The sequence below is a fragment of the Eptesicus fuscus genome, chromosome 8, assembly GCF_027574615.1.
Source record: "Eptesicus fuscus isolate TK198812 chromosome 8, DD_ASM_mEF_20220401, whole genome shotgun sequence".
NCBI classification, from domain to species: domain Eukaryota; kingdom Metazoa; phylum Chordata; class Mammalia; order Chiroptera; family Vespertilionidae; genus Eptesicus; species Eptesicus fuscus.
The window spans coordinates 46,856,376-46,861,954 of record NC_072480.1 but is presented as its reverse complement, the minus strand read 5'-3'; the positions used below and the strand labels follow the sequence as shown (position 1 = coordinate 46,861,954).

General features: G+C 36.3%; 1 non-coding gene across 1 annotated transcript; it reads right to left on the bottom strand.

Annotated features, from left to right (window-relative positions):
* Positions 1–4,357: 4,357 nt before the first annotated feature.
* Positions 4,358–4,479, bottom strand: LOC114232455 (small nucleolar RNA SNORA26). The gene has a single exon (XR_003618502.1). It is a non-coding gene; the product is annotated as a small nucleolar RNA SNORA26 (small nucleolar RNA).
* Between the last annotated feature and the right edge of the window lie 1,100 nt (positions 4,480–5,579).

The window sequence follows — 5,579 nt, the reverse complement described above, 5'->3', positions numbered from 1 at the left end:
CATATACAGCATGAAGCATGGGCTTATTGGGAGCTATGTTGTGATCCACACAGATTTATATTGCAAAGTGCACTCGTGTTGATTATGAAAGATGATCTGCAGCTGAAATCTCACCATCAATTCTTATTGAAGGTCTTGTCTCTTTAAGATTATTTAGATGTGGATTTCCAATGGCTCTCATAGAAAATACAGTGACCTGGAGGAATAGTGATTCAACAGGAATTTATAGAATGGGTTCTAATATTGTCCTGTAATGTGTTTTCTGCTCTTGTCTCCAGCTCAGATGAGGGAGATGTGTACAAGTTCTATGGGGGAGGCAGAATATGTGGGATTTAAAAGCACTGTGTGGGTCAGTTTTCTTCATTTGTGAAATAGCACAGTGAAAATCTCTACCTCATATTGAGTTATGAGTATCAGAGATATGATGTATGCAAAGTACTTAGTACAACACTTGGTATGTTTTCAGTGTTCAATACATGGTAACCATTGTAGGCATACATTTTGGAGGTACAAAAACCTTGGCTCCTATCCTGGCTTTGTCATTCACTGGTTGTTACTTCTCTAAGCATTGGCCAGAGATATGACAAGGTTTAAATAGATATAAAATCAATACATGGGAGTAATTATATCACATCAAATAAGAAATAGATGTAAAACTATGAGAGGGCCTGGCACATTGTAAATGCCCAATAACCACTATGAACTATTATTATAAATTAGTGCTGTAAGTGATTTGCTTAGCCTGTGAACTGCTACTGCAAGAGGTAATGACTTATAGGGCCATCATGACGCTTTTTATAAAAATTAGCTTTCATGTGTATGGATAGAAGTAACATAGGAGAGAGTAGTGTGAGACTTTTTGATGCTAGTTTGATCACAGAGACACGCCTTGTGTGTGACCACAGGGCATTGGTTGACCCTGTGCCTTAAGGCATGTAGACATATGCCTTCTGTCTGGCTTCAAAAGCTCATCGCTTACATGGCCCTTTTGAAGTTGGGTGTATGTTCTACAGAGTGCACAGTGTGGCCAGAGGCAAATCTGGCTCTTTGTTTAAAAAGAAAAAAGGCCAAGCTAGCATATTTGTAGCTGATCACATGAATGCAACAAAGCACCTATATGAATGTGGATTTATCTGTAAACCTATATGAGTTTGTAAGGGTATATAGGTGCATATAAATTATATACATATATGTGTGTATGTGCATACACACATAAACATGTATAAAACATATGCACACAAGCGTATGCCCATGGCAACTGTTATATAAAATGCAACTAAAAAACTTTCTAATTCTTCAATTGTCAAGAATAGCATAAGTATAGAAGTTAGAAATTGAAAATGCAAGATATAACAATATATGGTAAAAATAATTTGCAGTGATATTTCTTTAAGTAAATTTAAAGTTAAATATATGAAGAGAAAGATCATTCTAAAATATTTTAAGACTTCAGAGCACAATCTTTCATGAACTTGAACAGCATTAAGGCTTTATTTTAAGCACATATACACAAAGTAAAGTACATAACTGAATTATCATTTGCATTATAGAGGCCTAAATCCATTTGCTCCACAAAATTGTTGCAAAAGTCAATCTTAAGGCACCAAGTCCTAGATTGTTATATTTTTAAAAATTATGGCTATGTGACAAAAATACTGTTGAAAAGAGAAACAGTAGTTTGCTTTACAAATGTCAAATATTCGCATCGTTTTGTAGATCAAATATTGAGTAATTGGTTAAATATTTTCCCCATCCAGATATTCCAGTGTTTAATTGTCATCCAAGTGTATAGTTATACATAGCCTAATGACTGTGACAAAACATAGACTTATTTTTTCAATTTTTTTTCAAGTCATGAACATTTTGTACTATTTGGAAGTATTCCAAAATTTTCTTTTCTCTTTATATCTTTCTAAACAGGTAAAGGGAAGAATGAGTAAAGAAACATCTGTTCTTTGGGTATGCAGAACATATTAAGATTATTCTGTTCTACAACAGCATGGAGAAGCTTTCTTTGTTATCCTAGTTTCAGCCTGATTTCCTTCTTAAATTTAGAAAATGTGTGTACCCAGCAAGCAGCTATTTGCATGGACATGGGAGGGTACCTATTGCTAAAATACACTTTTCTTGAACCTGTATTTTCTAGTTATTCAGGTACAAACCATTTTCAGTAACCATTTTACTTTCAGGTTTTAATTATCGAAAGCAACACAATGCCTTCAGAATGTGCATGATGTTTATTTAACCCCTTACTGAAGAACCCTTTGGCAGTGAGAAGTGCTCACAGGCATTACTACCCAAAGGTTTCAACAGAGAAATGCTCCCTCATAATGGGGTTATGAAAGACACCGCCTCTGTAATTTACTGAAGTTCAGCTTTAGAACAAGCTGTTTCTTTTATGTACGGAGCGAGCCATTCACAGGTCCCAAGTGAAATGTATTTTTTGTTGTTGTTGTAAGGTTTTAAAGATACAGAATTTGGAAATTCCTTAATTAGATTTAAGATTTCAGCCTACAGTGGGTTCTCTTTGTAACCAGAATGTATTTATGTGGCAGTTGCTTTATTTAATGATGCTCATTTCACACTGTGAGTAACCAACAAAAACTCTAATATGCTCGCACTCCAATAGCTTTTCTTTTTTTCTTTTGAAAACAGAAAGCAAAGATATCAGAAAAGATTTATGGAGAGTGGCCCAAATTGAAACCTATTTGGAAGCACCTTCCCTATTTGCACAGCTAAACATCTTTGTGTTTCATTTTAAATGAAGGAGTACATAGATAGATAGCTCCAAGTTTGAAACACACATTAGGATCTGTTTCTATAAAAACACATTACACAATCAGCATTCATAGAGGGCTGCCAGCTCCGGAAGCCTCGCATGCCCATGGGTCAGCCCTGGGGGACAGGCTGTATATAAATACCAACTGCCAGTTCACAGTTCGTGCAAATATAAAGTCTGTTAGGCCAAGAAAACATGTATATAGTGTGACATGGCAGTACCTAGCTGTGTACGTGTGGAGCTCAGTATATCTAGTGCTTGACACTATTTCACTTCTCACTAAAGCAGCTAGCTATTACAGACAAATTGGTAAAAAGACAATAACTGTAAGAAATGTGGGGTACAAAGAATTGAACAACAGTAACAACTTTCTAGAACGCCACGCAGGGAAGAAAGAACTACAGTATATGAAGTCTGCATAGTTGGACACTCTTTTGTTCCCTGAAGCATTAATGAGAAAGGGAAGAATGTTTTGATCCCAGAATCTAATAATATTTGGTGCATAGTAGGTGCTTAATAAATATTTGCTGAAAAAAGTGATGTCCTATTGCTTCTAATTCCTGTGACTCACTGCTTTCCTTCATAGCCACTGCCAATGATCCAATTCACACATTATCTCTTTTGAGGTAATTTTCTTTAGTCTATTGCAGTGGTTTTCAAACTGTGTGCTGCAAGAATTTTTAAAACATGCAATACCTGACTGTTCAGTGAGGAGCTCTGACCTCTTTTCCCTTGGATTGTCAAATAAAAAATTACAACAAAACAATAGTTGTCTAGCATGAATGAATCAAAATTATAACAATTTTTTGTCAAATTGGCAAAAATATCATATCATATCATATCATATCATATCATATCATATCATATCATATCATATATCATATCATATCATATATCATCATATCATGTATATAATATATTTTATTTATTTCAGAGAGGAAGGGAGAAAGAGATAGAAACATCAATGATGAGAGAGAATCATTGATCCTGCATGACCCTCACTGGGAATCAAGCCCCCAACCCGGGCATGTTCAACCAGGAATCAAACCATGACCTCTTGGTTCATGGGTTGACGCTCAACCACTGAGCCACATCATCCGGCTAATATATTTTTTGGTGTGCTACAGTTTAGTAATTAGTTCATGAGTGCCATGAGATGAAAAATGTTGAAAACCACTGGTCTATTGTCTCTTCAGTCCAATCCAGCCCTTTAGTATCTGTTTCCAAGATTTTTTCAACTGGTTACCTATCTCCCTTACCCTCTGTATATTTGAGTAAAATTATTTCCTCAACATTTTTATGCTGCTCCACCTCCCACAGTTGTAATTAGCCTGACCCCTGTTTTCCCCAAGACCAGCCCCACGACATTTCTACATTATGTCCTTGGAGGCACATGGTAAAGACCAGTGCTTTCTTGTTGGGCATCTTTCTTCCCTACATGAGGCATCTCCCCCTCCCAGACACTCAAAAGCATTTTATGTGTATCTTTCTTAGAGGCACTTTCAGCTTTCTGTTCTGTAATATACTTGTTTATATGAGGGTCTTACACTTTCCTCTCACCAGCTTTTTTTTTTTTTCAGCTGTGACTCCAGACAGGGTCCAAAGAGGAGTTTTACCATCTCTTCTCTGGGTTTTATGAAGACTCAGTTTATCCTTCTGTGTTAGTCTCTTAAGGCACTGTGTTAACCTGAAAAGGGCTGGTGTATATAACTTATTCATCTTTGTGGCCCACATGAAGGTCTTTCATATGTCTCCTTTGTCAGAGTAGACCAGTCAGTAGTTTTTCTATCCTTTCATCCCATCCTGTACTTCTGATTTGTTCTTTTATCACAAAATGATAGAAATGATGGAGCAATTTGTTTTTAAGTTTAATATATCTTTATTGTTCAAAGTATTACAGATGTCCCCTTTGTTTGTTTGTGTTTTTCTCCCCATTAGCCCCTTCTACCCCTTACCCCCGCCCCCAGGCCTTCACCACTCTTGTCTGTGCTCATGGGTTTTGCATGATTGTCTAAGTATATGATTATTTAACCACAAAGCTGTATATCTGAAACAAATACAAAATTGAAAGGAAAAAAATAAGAATAGAGCTACCATTTGACTCAGCAATCATTCTTCTGGGTATCAACCTGAAAAATTTGAAAACACATAAAGATATATGCTTATTGCAACATTATTCACAGTGGCCAAGACATGGAAGCAACTATAGTGTCCTTCAATAGATGATTGGGTAGAGACGATGTGCTCTACAAAGCAATACTACACAAAGGACTACTACTCAATCATAAGAAAAGATGATATATTGCCATTTGTGACAATATGGGTGGTTCTTGAGAATATCATGCTAAGCCAAATAAGTCAGAACCATATAATCTCACTCATATGTGGAATATAAAACAGAAAGCAACAAATGAAGAAACAAAACAAACTCTAGACACAGACAGCACTTTCTGCCTTACCAGAAAGTGGGTAAAGGGGGTCAAATATATGGTGACAGAGGTAGACTAGACTTTGGGTGGTAAGTACACAATGCAATATACAGATGGTATATTATAGAATTGTGCACTTGAAACGTATGTAATGTTATTAACCAATGTCACCCCAATAAATTTAATTTAAAAAACTAAATTGTAACAAAGATGTTCTTTGGCCTTCAAAACTTCTGTTATTCTCAATTAAATTTACCCAGACTATAGGTCTAGACACTATTATCTGACTAGAGGCCTGGTGCATGAAATTCGTGCATGGGGGGGTGTTTTCCCTCAGCCCAGCCTGCACCCTCTCCAATCTGGGACCCCTT